Raw genomic sequence first — 18,662 nt, 5'->3', positions numbered from 1 at the left:
CATCCCGTTCATCCCCTTCAGGAATATGTTAAGCCACCAAGGAAACTGTTCCACAGAGTGTGTGAAACGAGACAAGGCACAAATGGAGTTGGCTGCCTGAACCGCCATACCCCCTGCAGAAAACACTTTCTTCGCCCAGCCGTCAAAACGCTTGTCGTCCCTATCAGCAGGGATGGTAGGGTACGATGCCTGCTTTGCCGGGGCCATAGCCCCCTGCACCACAAAACTCTCCGGAGTAGGGTGCTTGGAGAAATAGCAGGGGTCACTACAGGCTGGGCTGTATTTTCCCGGCAAAGACTTGCTCACGGCCGGAAGACTCTCCGGAGCAGTCCAAGCCGCTGCCACCTCTCGTTTGGTCGCTTTGGGACCATGATCCCTGGCCATTATTTGACTGTACTTAATGCATGCGTTTAGTTGGCATGTGCATCACATTATTGTTAACTTTATACCGATGTGCCCATTTACAGCATCTGGCGTGCCAGCGGCTCTGACAGTTTTCTTGATTATTTTTTAATTCATTATCTGTATGCCGTTTCCTTGCTAGAATCGTCGGGTTACACTTGCATATTTCATTGCATGTGTATACACTATGGGCTTTTTGTCGCATCTATTTGTGTGCATTAGGTCGTACTGCAGATGTTTGGGAACTCCAGATATGTTGTCCATCTATTTGACACGGATTGACTTAATTAGAACCTCTATTGCAGCCCTACTCCTGACAGAGACTTCTGTCATTGTAAGCTATTGAACGCTATATCTTTAAGTGTTAATCGCCATCATGTGTATGATTGGCCATATTCAGAGGTGAGCTGTGTGCTCTCCTATCCATTGGGATTTCATTTTAAACAACTTTTTCCTTCCTCAACTCACAGAAGCAGGAGCGTTTGATTTGTTTATTTACTATTCATTCATTTACTTATTTACTTTTGTCTATAGCCTTTAATATTCATGTGTATGCACAGGTTTATCCTTAACTCTAATTTTTTGTTCTTTGGTTAAATTGACTCTTGTTAGAGTACTGGATTTTTTGTTAACTCTGGAATCATGTTTTGACCATTTAGATATATGGCAACACACTAAAGTTTTGTTTTGACACCTTGCCTTACAGATCTGATTTTTCTTGAGATCTTCCTTTGGTGTGGCTGAGCCGTTATTTCCTGGACTTATTGACAGGCTTTTGGGACCAGCCCCCCCCCTGGGCAGAGATTATCGTAATTACTTTTTCTCCCCTCATATCACTCGACATGTCTTAACATACCGTCTATGGTTACAGCCCTGTCTGTTAATTTGTTCGGATCACCATATTTATAACTATTTTAACCTTTGTTCTTTACGGTATTTTCTTTTTGTAACATTTTTTTCTACAGGGACCAACTTCTCGTCGTGTCCTATTACATATGTGAATGTTTTCACCTTAATCTGAGTACGTTCATTGAGATGATGAATGACCCTGAAAAGATCCAATTTATGGGAATGCTTTGTTCCTGATGAAGATGGATTTCATCTGCTTTGTTCCGCCAGATGTATTTCTTCGATCGAAACTACAAACTTTGACTAATGCCATGCTTTCTTTATTATTAACCACCTTTTGCATGACATTGTAGTAGTTGACACATAGCATCCCTAACTTGTATTACTATGTGTATATGTTTTAGATGTGTTTTTACTCTGGTATTGAGTTTTTTCTAGATATTGGTCCTCTTGTTTGCTGATTATTATAATCGATTCGATTTTGACTCTTTGCATTGTGTGGAATGTATTAAGACATTTGCTATTTACACATTCCTATTATTTCTGGGTCACTGTGGGTTTCCCCGGTCGAGTGATCTCCTTCACTCATCTAGGGACACCCTCGAGTCATCCTTGTGTTTATCATCGGGATTTATTACGATCGATTTATTTCCCGTTTATATCACCTCGAGGTTCACAATTGGCACTAGCACTTTACCGCAGTATGCACTTTATTTCTTTATCTCTTTAATTGTACGATACAATTTCGTGTATTGCACAAGTAGACTATTTAATCCCTTTTGAAATAAATTTATAAGAAATTTAATAAACATGTTATCTTTTATCATGTGTTGATTGATGTATGGTGATCTGACTTATGACCAGCAGTGCTGTTTCTATCTCTTTAACGGTAGGACGATGTCCTTGAAGTGAATTCATATTTTGGTTTCCGCTGACTTGACTCTTGTTTACTACCCCTCTTTGCAGAGCCATATGGAATGGCAGTACCGGGTCAGTTGGTGGACCAATGTCGAGGATATCCGTAAGGTCATCCTGAACAAACTCCCCTGGGGGAGCAGACCATCCTAAATACTTGGTGACCCGTGACATAAGTCGCAGGTACGAAGAATCGGCATGAGTGCCAGGCTCAGGCCTACAAAACTCCACCTCCAGAGAGGTGTCCCTGCATGATGCTAGTGGGCTGGACTGCCTCAGGTCCTCAAAATGGCTATGGCCCAAGAGAATCTCATCAGGCACCGTGTCAGGCACCATGCCATCATCGGAGCCCTCATCCACCTCTGAAATGAATTCCCCAGATGGCGGTAAGAAGGCACAGAACTGGAACCATAGCCAAGCCATGCCAGAGCCTTCCTAGGTGGTTCCCCTGAGCCACGGGGTACCCCCGTCGACACAGCCCCGAAAGGCATCGAGTGAACCTGCGCCGAGAGAATCGGGGTCGACGACAGACGTGGCACCGACAGCATCGACGGTGTCGACACAGGCCTCGAGGGAGGAGCCCCGAGCGTGTCCCTCCACATCCTGGGCACCGACGGCGTTGACGACTTCCTCGAAGGCGGAGCCTCGAGAGTGTCAGTCGACGATCTCGGCGCTACAGGCGTCGATGTCTTCCACAAAGACTTCACAGGCTCACTCTGACTCAAGCGCGTCAAGGACCGGGCATCCTTGTCCGAGCGGGACCTTTCCTGCGAATCGTGACGACCACCCGAGCTTGAAGGCGTGCCAGCAGCGTCTCTCGGCTGATCACAACCGACCCCACTCTGAGGCGCGGACGGGCCAGCGCCCTGCGATTCGAGAATCGCCAACATTTTCTTCCCAAAGGAAGCCCATTCCTCCAGTGTCGCATGCTTGGTGGGGTAAGTGACCCGCCGATGGGCAAAGTCCTCGAATGAGGACGGGGAAGGCGACCGATGAGGGCGCTTCCGGGAGTGCCTCGAAGAGGCAGAGGAGTGGCGAGACCGACTCCGAGACCCACTGGATTTCCGACGACGCGGATTCTCGTCCCTGGAGTCGTCTGTCGAAAGCCCGCAGACCTCGACTTCCGGGGCTTGGACACCTTTCCTACCGATAACTACTTCTTGCGCTCCCGCAAGGCTTTCAACGTGAGCGACTGGCAGTCGACATAGTCATCTGTGTCATGGGCCTCCCCGAGGCACCAGAGGCAGGTGTTGTGCGAGTCCTTGACCGACATCTTGGACCCACAGTCCCCACACTTCTTAAAGACCGGACGCGGTGTGGAAGACGGGGTAGACATCTTCACGAAGAACTTCACAAACGAACAGGTTCGAAGAACCGAGATGAACAAACTCCAAAGAGTCAAGGCGTACCGAGATTCACGAAGCGAACACGTTCGCGGAAAAAAACGAAACTGAGGCTACGGGCGTCGTGCGTCCTACTTGTAACATCCAGTGACGTCGGCCGTCGGAGGAGGTCCTCGAGGGCGGCGTATCGACGTCATCGACGCAGACGCCGAAGATTTTCCGAAGCAGCACAGCTGTGGTGATTACTGTCAGATATGGAATACGTCAGAGGACCCAATCCCCTCGAAATAAGATTACGGTGAGTAATGTATTCCTTCTGATGCTTGTGTAATCTGCTTAGATCACATGCTATGCATAGATTAGCGAGCAATGTTATGAGAAGGTGGTGGGTTGTGAGAAGGAGTAGCGGCAAACCGATGTTTTAGAACTCCTTATCCCACCTCTATCTGTTTTGGAATGCTTGTCAATGCAGTAGTGCTGAATGAAGGTGTATACTGAGCGCCATGTAGCTGCTTGTGCAAATGTTGTCTAATGGTACCTTTGCAAGAAAGGCGAACGTAGCCCCAGTGTCCCTTGTGGAGTGGGCTCTAGGTGTGGAAGGCAGTGTTTTGTCTGATAATGAATAGCATAACTGTATACATTTGACTATCCATTTGGAGCTTCCCTTTGAAACGCGCTCTCCCCGTCCGCCTGTAGCCATGGAGACAAACAGTTGATGCGTTTTGCTAAGCGGTTTGGTCTTATCTACGCAGTAGAGAACCACTCTCCTCACAACTAGTGTGTGGAGTTTGACCTCAGCTGAGCTAGTTGGCCTTTGAAAGAAGGCCGGGAGCTTAATAGGTGAAAACCTAGGATGAGTTTGTAAAACCAATCTGTCTTTATGGATGACAAAGAAGAGGTCCTGCACTCAAGGCTTGGATCTCGCTGACTTCTTATGGAAGTGATAGCCACTAAGAAGGCAGTTTTATGGGTAATGTCTCTAAGGGTAGCCTGTTGCAAAGGCTTGAAGAGGGGGTCCCATGAGTTTTGCTACTACTACGTTTAGATCTCAACCAGCCGGGGGTTAGAGACTGGAGGATGTATTCTTTTCACTCCCTCCAATGAAGCTTTGATGACTGGCACTTTCCACCATGCGATCTTACTTTGAGAGGTGGTGTATGCTGATAAAGCTGCTAGGTGGACTTTAAGAGAATTAAAGACCAACCCTGAATCCAACAGGTGGAGCATGCAAGTAAGAATGTGTGATGGCATACACTCTATTGGGTTGATCTGTTTAGATTGACACCAAATGACAAATCTCTTCCACTTGTGGAAATAATAGTGTCTGGTGTTTGGTTTCTGTGCTTCCATCAGGATGTCCATACACCGTTGTGGAAGATTATGGTGTCTGAACTCTGACTTCAGGAGCCATGCTGCCAAGTTCAAAGAGTGAGGTTGTGGGTGTAACATTAATCTCCCCGTGTTGAGTCAACAGGTTGACCTGGTACGGGAGCTTGATTGGAACGCACATTGCCAGCTTGCGCAGATGTGGATACCACAGTTGTCTCGCTCACATAGGAGTAACCAGGATGAGTGTCATCTGTTCCCTGTGTATTTTGTTCACTATCCTGCTGATTGAGTCAGGAAGGGGTGTGGGGGGGCTGCATAAGCAAATATCCCCGACCAGTTCATCCATAGGGCATTCCCCTTGGAGTGTGGCTGGGGGAACCTGGATGCGAAGTCTGCGCATTGCTTGTTTTCTTTTGTAGCGAAAAAGTCTAGAGAGGGGTAACCCCAAAGAGAGAAGATGTGGTCTACGACGTCCGTGTGTAGTTTCCACTCGTGCTCTTCTGGTAGAGCGTCTCTGCTGAGAGAGTCCGCTAGTGTGTTCAGTATCCCTGGAACATGTTGGGAGGACAGGGTCATCCGTCGTCTGAGTGCCAGCTTCGACAGATTTGGAGTGTGAGAACCTCCTTGCTTGTTGACATAGAACATTGCGGTGGTGCTGTCTGTTAGGACGTGTACCGACAGGTTCGTCAGGTGTTCTTCGAAGGCTTGCAGGGCCTTGAGGACTGCCAATAACTCCAGAACGTTTCTGTGTTTCTGTGCAGTCACTTGTGCTGTGTGGTGAAGGTAGTGAACCCCCCCCCCCCCTACCCGGAAAGGGACGCATTTGTTGCGACGACCGCTTGTGCTTCCGGTTCGTGGAAGGGTTTCCCCTGGAGTAGATTTTCCCTTGATCACCAGCGTAAGTTCTGAACCAGTGTTGACGAAACAACCACTAGATCGTCCCACTGACCACTTGCCTGAGAGTATTGTTTCGCCAACCATTCCTGCATTGGTTGCATGTGCAGGCGCGCGTCGCGGACTAGGTAAATGCATGATGCCATCATACCTAGCAGGCGCATTGCTTTGCGTATGCTTATCCGGAGACCGGCTTGATACTGGGGTATTTGCCAAAGCATGTTTTGCACTCTTTCCATGGATGGGTAGGCTAAGCCTGTTTTTGTATACAATACAGCTCCTAGGAACTGTTTTGATGTGTTTGGTAGCAGACTTAACATTTTCTCGTTGATTGAGAAGCCCAATTGGAAGAGAAGGTGGATTGTCCTGTGCGTGTTTACTTTGCAAAGATGGTAGTGTTCTCCCGTGATCAGCCAGTCGTCCAGGTAAGGGTACACTGGGATTGACTACCTGCGTAAGTACACGGCCACCACCGCCAGTACCTTGGTTAACACCCTTGGAGCCAAGGCTATTCCGAAGGGCAGCACCTTGAACTGATGGTGTTGGTTTGCTACTTTGAATCATCGCAAGAATCTTCTGTGCGCTGGGAACATTGAGATATGAAAATTGGCATCTTTCATGTCCAATGTTGCCATGTAATCCCTCTTTTTAACCAGAGGGATTACTTCTTGTAGCGTGGTCATGCAAAATTTTTGTGGTTTTACAAATTTGTGTGCAGGGCGCAGGTCTAGTACCGGCGCAGGTCTAGTACCGGCGCAGGTCTAGTACCGGCGCAGGTCTAGCACCGCCACATGGTCAGATCTTTTTTTGGAACAAGGAAGTACGTTGAATAAATCCCCTCGTTTACCTCTGTGCGGCATGACCGCAATGGCGTCCTTGAGTAGAGCTTTCACCTCTTCTAGCAGGATAAGTTGTTCTTCCTGCCATGGTTTCTTTTGGCGCGGGGGGAGGATTGACTGTTTTCCTTTAAGCTCTATACAATAACCCCCTGTCACTGTTGACAACACCCATTTGTCCGATGTTATACCCTCCCATGAGCGGGTGTAAAAAGATATTCGTCCCCCGACTAGGGAGGTATGGGAGGGGACCCGTAGCGGGGCGTCATTGCTTAGAGGGTGTCCCTCCACCTCTGGTGAGGGAGCCTCTCCCTCTTCCGCCGGCCCTGGGGTAACCCTGGGTGGCTTGTTGATTGGAATTCCAAGAGGAACCTTGGTTTTGGTTGCATCCAGTTCCTCTCAGCGCGCAAAGCGACAATTACTACCACCTCTTTGGCCTGGTTGTTTATTAGTCAGTTGGCCAAGGGATTTGAGGGTCTCATTCATCCTTGGCAGACTTGAGGGCATCCTCAACTGCTTTCCCAAATAATACGCTCTGCTCAACTGGCATATTTAGTAGGGTAGCTTGAGTCTCAAGTTTAAAGCCTGACTGCCTAAGCTAGGCATGGAGTTTTAAAATGGTGGCTTCTGTAATAATACATCCAGCGTTGTCAGCTGTGAAGTTATTTTTTAGGGGGACGCCTGCTGTAGCTCTGCCTTCGGCAGCCAGAAGGGAGAGTTTGGCCTTTAGTGGCTCTGGCGCCGACTCTGCTAGGGCCTTTACCTCATCCCACTTTGTGCGGTCATAGCTCGATAGCAAGGTGAAATTGTTTGCTATATGCGCCTGGTATGCTGCAGTGGACGCCATCTTCCTACCCATGGCATTATCATTTCTTGCTCTCCTTATCCAGAGGTGCTTCAGAGGAGGCCAAGGGGTACCTGCTCTCTTGCGGGTGGTGGTAACAACCAAAGAGTCAGGTCGAAGTTGGCCCTTCTATAGAAGGGGTCGGAAGGTGCGGTCTGAAGAGTTTCTCGATCCTAGGGTTCACCGCCCTGGTATCGTTTGGTAGTTCTAGGGAAGGTTGAATCCTTCTTTGGACTGATTTTAGCAGGGGGATAAATTGGGTTTCCGTTTTTTTTATTGCCCAATATATGCTCTGCAAAATCCTTGTCCTGTTGGGCACCTTGTGTTTCGATGTCGAAATGCTCTGCAGCCCTTAGGAGTACATTATTGAATAGTGGCTGGTTTTCCACCGGGGAGTCTGGTAAAACAGGGTCTTGCGGGACTGGAGAGTCCTCTGCAAAAAGCACAGACTCCGTGTCCTCTTGGTCTTGAGATCATCTCCCCCCAGGCATCGTAACTCTTGATGTCACCATAATAGGGTTCAATCTCCTCTAAGTATTCACCCTCCCCTACATCCTGGTCGTAAAGGTCGTAGGAGAGGCGAGGAGTTTTATGTGGTGGTTCAACAGCCAATTCTACTGGGGGAAAAAGATCTCTTTTTATACGTTACAGCCAATGCCTGGGACTGAGAGGCTGTAGGTGTTGTTGGAACCAGACACCTGTGTAGTGGGAGGCATGGAGGCCAAGTTGTCCATAACATGAGGATGATTTTCAAAAGAAGTTTGCTAAGCAGGTCATGCGACTTATGACTGTCAATATCCTGTGCAGACCATCTGGCTGAACTGCGTATATCACCCATGTCGGAGGAGGCAGGAGTGGAGGTAGAGGGGGTATGCTCCTCTTCTTCCTCAAGACTGATAGAGTCATGCTGATGTGCATTATCAGACTCTACTATAGTGTCCTGTAAGGGCATACTTTTATGTTGGCTAGAGGGTTGTTCCCTAGCTTTCTCCTTGCTAAGTGAGTCCCTCTCTCTAAACGAACTGTATTTGTCTCTCTCCTTATGGGCCCTGCTCTTAGATTATGATTTTATGGAGCTCGGGTCAAAGAGGGGGTTTCAGAGGACTCCCTGGGCTTGTCCCCAGATGTAGGCCAAACTTCGACCGTGGGGATGGCTTGCGTGGCATCTTTCGCTGTCGTGGGGCCGGAAGGGGGAGTTTTGAGTCGGGTGACCTTTGTCTTGGCAGGCTTGTCATGTGGCAGCCACTCGGAGCGCCCTGAGGACATCTGATCGGCAGATCTGCCCTTCACCGTCGATGTGTGACCTTACTAGCATCGCAGGGGGGTGTGAGTTTGTGGGGGAGTGTGGTGACCTTGCCGCTGGGTGTCTTCCCCGTAACAGGACCGCCGGCCTGTCTGCTAGGGTCTGGGTTGGCACTGGGGAAAGTTGAGGTTCCCCGTCACCCTCACCGTCCAAAAGGACAGCGTTGCTGCCGTTGTTGGATGCCTCTTCAACGTCCATGGATGCCTCGGCATGCATGGTGTGATTGGCCCAACGCTTAGTTCTCCTGTCTGAGGGTTTTCGGCCGGAGTAGTTTACAAGCCCGACAATGCACCTCGTCGTGGTCTCTATTCAAGCAGAGGTTACAGACCCTATGCTTGTTGACCCATGTGAACTTCCTATTACAGGAGATGCAGAACTTAAAAGGAGTATGCTCCGTAACACATGCAGGCGGCTGGGCGACTATGGCAAAAGGCGGGAACATACATGTTTATGACCACCCCCCAAACCCCCTACTGTAAGACCGAGGCCGAAAGGGCATTCCAAGGCCGGGTGGCGCCGTCGAAGTCTCCGTCCGACGGTCAGCTTAAAAGTCTTCACCGCGTCGAGTTAAAGTTCAACGGCATACGCCGAAAAAAGGACTCGGCCCACATAGGAGCAACTAGGATGAGCGTCATCCGTTCTCTGTGCATTTTGTTCGCTATTCTGCCGATCAATGTTGTCAGGGGGAGCATAAGAAAATGTCCCCGACCAGTTATCCATAAGGCGTTCCCCTTGGAGTCTGGTAGGGGGGACCTGGTCGCGAAGTCTGGGCATCGCTCGTTTTCTCTTGCAGGGAACAAGTCTAGAGTAGGGTAACCCCATTGAGAGAAGATGTGGTCTACAACGTGTTGGAGTAGTTGCCACTCGTGTTCTTCTGGCAGTAGATCTCTGCTGAGTGAGTCTGCTGGAGTGTCGAGTACCCCTGGAACATGCTGGGATGACAGGGACATCCCTCGTCTGAGTGCCCACCTCCATATTTTCTGAGCTAACCTGGACAGATTTGGGGAGTGTGTACCCCCCCCCCCCGTTTGTTGATATTAAACATGGCAGTGGTGCTGTCTGTTAGGATTTGGACAGACTGGTTTGTCAGCTGTTCTTCGAAAGCTTGTAGAGCCTTGAAGACTGCTAATAGTTCCAGTAGGTTGATATGGCTCTGTGCTGTGACTTGTGTCCACAGACCGTGTGGTGAAGGTAATGGGCCCCCCCCATCCAGAAAATGACGCATCTGTTGTGACGATCGCTAGCGCTTCCGGTTCGTGGAAGGGTTTTCCCCTTCATTAAGTTTTCTCTTGATCACCACCTTAGGTTTTGGATTAGAGTAGGCGAAACGACCACTAGATCGCCCCACTGACCACTTGCCTGAGACCATTGTTTCGCCAACCACTCCTGCATTGGTCGCATGCGTGCGTGTGGGACCAGGTAAATGCACAATGCCATCATGCCTAGTAAGTGCATCGCTTTGCGTACGCTTATCTGGAGACCAGCTTGATATTGGGATATTTGCTGAAGCATGTTTTGTACCCTCTCCGTGGATGGGAAGCCTGTCCTTTTATCTAGATCAGCTCCTAGGAACTGTTTTGATGTATCTGGTACCAGACTTGACTTTCTCGTTTATCGAGAAGCCCAATTGGAAAAGAAGGTTTATTGGCTTTTGCGTGTTTATTTTGCACAGCTGGTAAGTTTGTCCCGTGATCAGCCAGTCATCCAGGTAGGGGTACACTGGAATCGCCTCCCTGGGTAGGTGCGCTGCCACCACTGCCAGTACCTTGGTGAATACCCTTGGAGCTGAGGCTATTCCGAAGGGTAGCACCTTGAATTGGTAGTGCTGGTCTGCTACTTTGAAACGCAAGAACCTTCTGTGCGCTGGGAACATTGAAATATGAAAATAAGCATCTTTCATGTCCAATGTTGCCATGTAATCCCCCTGGTTTTAACAGTTGGATTACCTCTTGTGGCGTTGTCATACGGAATTTTTGTGGCTTGACATATTTGTTTGTGCTCTGGTTCGGACTATAGCCGGAACCCCTTTCAGAATGTTGGCCACGAAAACGGTGACATTGTTACCCCTCTTTGTCCCGTCTGCTTATTAGTAAGCTTGCCAAGGGATTTGAGCATCTTTTAGTCTTCCTTGGCTGACTTCAGCGCGTCTTCTACTGCTTTGCCAAATAAAGCATAGTGTTCTATAGGCATAATGAGCAGGGTAGCCTGTGTTTCTAACTTCGAACCAGACTGACAAAGCTAGCCATGGCGCTTTAGGATGGTGCCCTCCGCAATAATGCGCCTGGCCGTTATCTGCAGCGTCTACATTGTTTTTAAGTATATTGCTGGCAGTAGCTCGGCCTTCAGCCGCTACCAGGTAGTCTTGATTTAAGGGGTTCTGGAGCGGAATCCACCAGGGCTGTCTCCCATTTTGTGCAATCGTAACTTGCCAGCAGAGTAGAATTATTAGCGATTCTGGCTTCATAAGCTGCAGAAGAAGCCATCTTCTTCCCCATAGTGTAGAGCTTTTTGCTCTATATCTGGGGGAGCTTTGGAAGAGGCTAATAGAATGCCTGCTCTCTTTTGGGTGGCGGCGACTACCAGGGAATCCGGTTTGAGTTGCCCCTTATGTATAAGGGGTCAGAGGGTGCCGGCCGGAATAACTTTTGTATTCTCGGATTTACTGCCCTAGTTTGGTTGGGCAACTCTAGGGAAGGATGAATCCTTTGCACAGATTTTAGCATTGGTATAAACTGTGCGGATGCTTTTTTGTCCCCCAGGATGTTCTCCACAAAATCCTTATCCTGTTGGGTTTCTTGAGTGTCAATGTCAAAATGTTCTGCAGCCTTGAGTAGGATGTAGTTAAACAAAGGCTGGTTTTCCACTGGGGAATCAGGTAAGGGAGGGTCTTGTAGGACTGGAGAGTCCATAGCAAAGACCACTGATTCGTTGTCATTATTATAGTCCTGACCCCCGTCCTCATCCCAAAAGTCATCCTCATTGTAGTATGTATCCTGGTCTAGATACTCTTCCTCCTCTGCGTGTAGGTCATAAAGACCAGTGGAGATGCGTGCCCTTTTAGTGGATGGTGCATCATAAATCTCGACAGGGGGAAGAGATACTTTCCCTCATGGTTGGGAAGACTTGTGGGGTTGAGAAGTTATAGGTAAGGCCTGGGAACTGGATGCCTGAGTGGTAGGCGATATATTCATTAAACTTGCAAGGGCCTACGGGTGCTCTTCAAAAGACATCCTGGTCATAACTCTGTCTATGTCATTGGCGGACCACTTGGCAGAGGTTGGGATGATCCCAGGGGGAGTAATGGTAGGAGTGGAGAGTAGGTAAGTTATCGTCTCCCTCCTCTACTTCTATCAGGATATGATCTTGTTCTTGATCTTAAGAAATGTCCTCTGCTGGGATCTCACCAGGCTCTTTTGGATCTTTTACATTTGACGTGAAGACTTATTTTTATCCTTCTGGGGAGAATTCCCTGTCTTTATGTCCATCACTGTGAATAGGACTCTTTGAGGAAGACTTTGTAAAAACCTTAGTTAGACCCTTGGGGACATGATTCTCTTAAAATTGACAGTTTTGACTCTTTAGGCGTTTTCCCAGGTGTGGGTCGAGTTTGGGCACTGGAAAGGGCTTTACCAGCGTCTTTCGACATTTTGCAGTCAGTGGAAAGGGTCTTATGTTCGGCGTCCTTGGTCTTATGGGGTCTGTCATGAGGCAGTCGAGGTTCGGACTGCCCAGAGGACAGCGAATCTCTAGATTTGCCCCTAGACCCCAACTCTCGGCGTGTGTGAGGTACATCGCTGTGGGGTATGTCTTTGGTGTGGGAAAGTAGTGCCTTTGCTGCCGGGTGTCGTCCCCACAACAGAGCCGCCGGCCTGTCTACTAGGGTCGGGGGCTAGCACTGGGGAACGAAGATGTTCCCTGTCACCCCCGCCATCTGAAGGGGCGGTGTCGCTGCCGGCGTTGAAGTCTTCCTCCACCTCCATGGCGGCCTCGGCCTGCATGATGTGGTGGGCCCAACGCTTCATCCTGCGTTCTTTTAGGGTTTTTGGTCGAAGCAATTTACAGGCTTCACAGCGAGTCTCGTCTGGGTCTCGATTAAAGCAGAGATTGCACACGCTGTGCTTATCGATCCATGTGCATTTGTTGCAGGACGGGCAAAATTTAAACAAAGTTCTCTCCATGTTGGGGGTAGGCAGCAGGGCGACCAGGGAAAGGGGTGGAAATAGACATGTTGTAATGACCGCTCCCTACTGTAAGGGCCTAGGCCCGGTGGGCCTTCTGAGGCCGATCGAAATCAGTCAAAGATCTTCGTCCGACGGTTCGTCCTCGCCTTGTCGAGTTCTTCACCACGTCGGGCGAAAAAGGAGAGAAAGAGTAACTATTATTAACACTTTATAAAGTCAATGGCGTATGCCGAAATCGCACCAAGCGATAAGCGACCACTCACAATAGCGGAAAAAAATTATCTGCGGGACCTCGACGCTTGAGAGATCATGGGTACAGTGGACGTCACACTAGGGATAGTATTACTGGCACGCCCCATCGACGTCCCTTTTCGAATTTCAAAAACAACTAATACTCTGCAGCTTCCACTAGATGTCGGCCTATGCATAGCATGTGATCTAAGCAGATTCCACAAGCTCAGAAATAATAGATTACACACACACACACACACACACACACACACACACAAAGACATTTGTTAAGCATTACTCAGTTCCATAGTAGATCCTTATAGGATATACAGTGGCACACAAGTTAGCAAATCAATTTAACCAACATTTAAGATGACACAATAAGGATGCTGGTAAGTAACTTTTAGGCAGCCTACACTTTAGACAGTCCAGACGTTTGAGGATGAAAGTCTCAGTCAGTTGGGACACTGAGACCAGGGACCATGTGCAGAAGAACAAAGTAAGGCACACGCGGTCAAAGTTGAAGGTCAGCTAGACCCCCCTGGAGGATTTTAGCCCAAAAGACTGATGTCCTTAGGCCTGGGAGAGCACTATTGGGTTGTCCAGCTAAAGTGTCTCAGGAAGCTCAGGAGGAGTCCGATTCAACACAGCAAGCACACACAGGTAAGCACCTAGGAGTGGAATAGTACCTTTACTAACGAAAAATGTCATTGGCGGGTCCCCAAGGTAAAGTGACAGCAGCTCATGTTCGGATTCTTGGCCTGGAAGCTGAAGAAAACCTTTGGCGGGAGCAGACGGCCAGCTTCTTCGGATGGGAAATCCAGAAGACTATCTTAACACTAGCTCGTTGGGACTTGACGTAGGCTTCGTTTGAGCGACGGTTGTCACACAGCAGACTTCTGTTTCTCAGTCTCCATCTTGGTTAAGAAGACTTCTTGGAGCAGGAAAGAGTCACTGTGGGCCCAGAAGGATGCCCACAAAGTTATGACCAAAACCGGGCTTCATGCGCCTATGCACAGCAAAATGATCCAGGTACCAAGGCTTTGGGGAATTGCAGGCCAGGACGTTTGCAGCTCTTCAAGGGACGGCTGAAAATGCAGGTGGTCTCCAGACTGGTTAGGCCCACCAGTCCATGGGCGGAAGTCATACGGCATGGATCTTCCCTGCTGATCAGAAAAGAGGGCTGGAACTAGAGCAGTCACTCAGTCAGCTCAGGCACACAAAGCTTTTGCGGGGGTGGGGGTGGCTATCACACAAAGCCAGCTAAAGACAAAAGACCTAGCAGGACCTTCACACCCAAGTAGGCAGAAGGCGGCTAAGGAAAGGCGAAGTCATCAAGATTTGGTGGAAACAAAATTATGTACAGCCACCGTTTTTGGGGAATGGTGACCCATGTGTCCCTTATGGTAGCTGCGATAGCAGCCTGCATGCAAGAGTCACAAAAATCAGTAGAAGACACGCACTGCCATCAGCCACTCCGATGAACTTGTCACCAACTAGAAAATTTCATGAGAAGTGGGAAAAGGCAAACAATGTGTCCCCTCAGCACTCCACATAAGGTGGGATGCCGATTCTACAAAATAAAAGTCGGGTAGGATAACCCTGTCCTTGGTAACAGCTGTTATCACAAGGAAAATAAAAAGGGAAGCTCAAGGCGCTTCCAGCAACACTGAGCATTTAACTGAGGTTTGGGGTGCGGCCAACAACGCCAGTGGCTCGCAAAGAGGGCTTGAAAAGGAAGCCATTTTAGTCATGCAATTTAGCCAGAATGTGTATTTTACCATGAGGAACAGACAAATACCCATAAAACAAAAATTAAAAGTTACTCACCGTTGTGACCAACTTATTCCTAGTCGATAGTCCCCTTTCCTCCATGCTGTATGGGTGTCCCACGCTAGGGACGGGAGACAGAACCTTTTTCACCAGAAAGAATCTTCTTCCCCTTTTAAATTTAGATGCGTGTGTGGCCCTGGGAGCACGTGCTCCCCTAACCCTCCCACCTCCCACCGCCACCACTCCTGGGTCCTCAAGGACGCGTCGACAATATTACCATTGCCTAATGATGCCATTTTTATTGTGGGGGGTGGGGGGGGGGGAGTGGGACGTATGGAGGAAAGGGGACTATGGACTAGGAGTATGTTAGTCACTACAGCGAGTAGCATAATTACTCCTACGTCCTGTCCTCTTTCCTCCATAATGTATGGGCGATTACAACTGAATGTAGCCCCAGGACGGAGAGAAGACACTCCTTAGGGAAACAAGTTCCTTAATACCGCCTGCCCGAATGCTGCGTCTGATCTGGAGCCGGCATCCAAACAGTAGTGGTAGCTGAAGGCCGAAGGAGTGGCCCATGTGGCCGCCCTGCTGGTGACCTGCCATGGAATATGCCGCTGGACCGCAACTGCGTGGCCTTGGCTCGGATAGAGTGGGAATCCATGCTTGCTGGAAGCTGTTTGGGCTGCCCCTCAAAGGCCTCCTTGATGGGCGAAACCATCCATCTTGCTATGGAGGCCTTGGAAGCCATATCCAGGCTTTGACTGCACCCCCCCCCCCCAAAGGTGACAAAGCCTCTGATTTGCAGAAGCTCTTGGTTCTGTCCAGCTAGAATTTTAGAGCGCGCCTAACATCTAGACAGTGCAGAATCCTCTGAGCATCGCCCTTGGGGTCCGCGAAGAAAGGAGGTAGCACTATCTCCTCATTTAGGTGAAAGCAAAAGAGACTACCTTAAGCAAGAACACAGGATGCGTTCTAACCACCACCTTGTCCCTTTGAAAAGGTAGTGTATGGCTCTGAAGCCACCAGAGCTTGGATTTAGGGAAGAGCCCCTCGCAGGCTGGACACCTGCTGAAGCCCGCAGATGTCGAAATGCACCGGGGAGGAGCGTGGTGCTGGAGGACAGAGGTATCTGAATAAAGATAAAAAAGAAGGAGACTAAAGACACTTCTCTGTTCCAATCTACACGGAAAAAGAGGACCGAGGAGTCGCGCTGGTGGGCGGAGTCAGGGGAGCGCATGCTCCCAGGCCGCCCCCTCTAAATTTAAAGGGGAAGATTTTTTTCTGGTGGCAAAGGGTTCCGTCTCTAGTGAGGCACGCCCATACAGTATGGAGGAAAGGGGACAGGACGTAGGAGTATGACTTGGTTACAGTACTCAACCCCTCTTTAATCCATCTTGCTCCTGTTCCGCGGAGCAAGTGGCTACTGTTCAGTAAGAATTTGTCCTCGTCAACTGGTGTGGGACTTTACAGGACATCACTTGTTATAAGGTAACCCACCTTTTTATATAGGTCTGTACTACACAAGTTGGTAGAGTAACTGAGCAGCCAGGCTTATCTTAAGAGGCGTAATGGTAGCTGTATAATGAAATTAGTAAATACAGGTCTCCAAGTAAACTTACACACTTAAGTTATATATAAAAAGATATTTATACTATACACACCAGGATAATTAGACAATCTTTAATAAACAGAAACTAATAGTACCATTAAATCAAGTTAGGATTCAGTTCAACAAGAACATGGTAGGTGAGTAAACATTTTACACTAAACATGTTCCAGCACACTGAGTGACGTCATTTGAAGTCAGTATTAGCACTTATTTGTGATCAACATTACAATATTGAGTTTCAAGGAGGGAACAGTTAAAGTTAGATCAGAAGTTGGTATGTAGTAAAACAGTTCCATTCCCTCAGAGGGATGTAGGTAGTCTTTATCCCAGCAAGAATAGTGTTGAACAATTGAAACATGTGAGGGAACAAGCACTGCCAAAGCCAATAGGTTCAGAAGAGACCGTTAGGGAGCCAGGACAGCCAAAGTCAAAGGGCCAGTTCAAAGTTCTGATGCCCTCTTCGCACAAAATGTTCTAAAATAGTCAGTAGTTCGGTAGAAAAAAAAAAATCACAGAAGCTCAAGAGAAGCCACCTTGAAGCACAAAGCTGGGAGGCCAGTGCAGGTGAGTTGAGGCAAACTCACAAGGGTTTCAAATAATACTCCCCAAACTAGGAAGTACCACACGGCAAAAGGTAGATGTACTCCAAGCCCCACAGTAACCGAGAATGAATTGGTTCCAGCTCGATGCCATACTGTGGCATTGTGGCAGAACCTTGTTCCTGGTCCTTGGTTGTGGAAACTAAAGGGAGACCATATGGCAGGCTACTGCGGCAGCACTAAAGAGGGATTATGCAGCAATGGGATTCTGCTGCATTCAGTGTCCATTTGTGGTTTTGGCGACTTTTTCTCAATGCCAAAGAAGAAGGAACAGCTCCGGTTGGAAGTTACTCGACCCCTCTGGATGCCCACAAAGTTTTGGCAGGATTCGCAATTCTGAAGACAATGCACTCGATTATGGTCAGGGGGCCATGGGCATTGGGATTCATCAGCCTTGGAAAGTCGCAGCAAGTCGGGGTTTGCACCAAAATGAAGCTCGTCTCAAGGCTAGTTGGCCCCACAAGCCCAAGGGACGAAGTCTTCCCTTGCGGGTCTTCCCAGTCGAAACAAAAATGGGGTCAGCACAGCTGCAGGTCTTCACCAGGCACTTTGCAATCCAGGAGGGTGCTGCTGGCATCGCTTCACGTCTTCGGCGGATGTTGTCGTCCAGTGGTCTACTCTCCCTCTCGTCTCATTAACCTCGCCTTTTAAGCAAGTTCCCATTCATTCACAGTCTTAGGACTGTCAATCACCCAGCAGGGTGGCTGTCCTTCTGGACAGCCAGCCGGCTGATCAAAACTGGCTTCAATTAGGCACACCTAGAGATAAAGGACAGGAACGTTTCAGAACCCTCCACAACTTCCTGCCTTCCCAGACACTGAAGACTGGTCGGCTTCTGGGCTGAAGCGCACCAAAGGCAAAATGCACAAAGGACTCAAACCTGGTTTAAACCGTAAAAGCCCAGAAGGAACTAACAAGAAATGGCGAAAAAAAGAAGATGGGGCCATTTTGGAAGAATTGTCACCCAGGGGTGCTGTACTACAGCTGTGAAATCAGCCTGCAGATGCATGGCACAAAGGCAGTAAAAAAGAAACCACTGCCACAAGCCATTCAAGTTAGTGTAACAAAATGTTACGTGAGAAGTGGGATACAGAGTTACTAGGTAACCCCCATAGCATTCCACATAGGGTGGTGTGTGCTGGACCCACAAAAGAAAAGTTAAGACAAAAGTCATCTTACCATTCTTGGTAACAGTAGTTCACCCAAGAAAATGTATTTAAACATTAGGAGAGGTCCAGGGGACTTCTCAGTGGCACTGCACAACATGAGCTGCGCGTCACCATGCAAAAAGAAGATGCCTATTGCGTTTACCAGACTCCCTTAAACAGTAAGAAACCAAAAATCCTAGTCAGAAAAACACATGAGATAGTGGGGGACAAAGTCCGACTCAGGAGTAAAAATGTAAAAGCCTTGAGTCCAGCAAATGAGCCGGGGGTTTCTAAGGTTAAAGGAAATTGCACAGAAATGAAGTCCCCCCTAACAGCTACTGGTGCAGTAAAAAGGCTACAACACTGAAGTTGAATAGAAAATATAAAGCTACCATCAGCTGGT

The 18,662-nt window shown here is 48.6% G+C and overlaps 1 protein-coding gene across 1 annotated transcript in view; it reads right to left on the bottom strand.

Annotated features, from left to right (window-relative positions):
- NUP153 (nucleoporin 153) overlaps positions 1-18,662 on the bottom strand; it is a 1,189,258-nt gene that overhangs the window by 316,890 nt on the left and 853,706 nt on the right. The window lies entirely within an intron of this gene.

Source organism: Ambystoma mexicanum, chromosome 5p (assembly GCF_040938575.1).
Source record: "Ambystoma mexicanum isolate Mex_15411 chromosome 5p, UKY_AmexF1_1, whole genome shotgun sequence".
NCBI classification, from domain to species: Eukaryota; Metazoa; Chordata; class Amphibia; order Caudata; family Ambystomatidae; genus Ambystoma; species Ambystoma mexicanum.
Note: the sequence above shows the minus strand (reverse complement) of the source record. Positions and strands in the feature narration are given on the sequence as shown.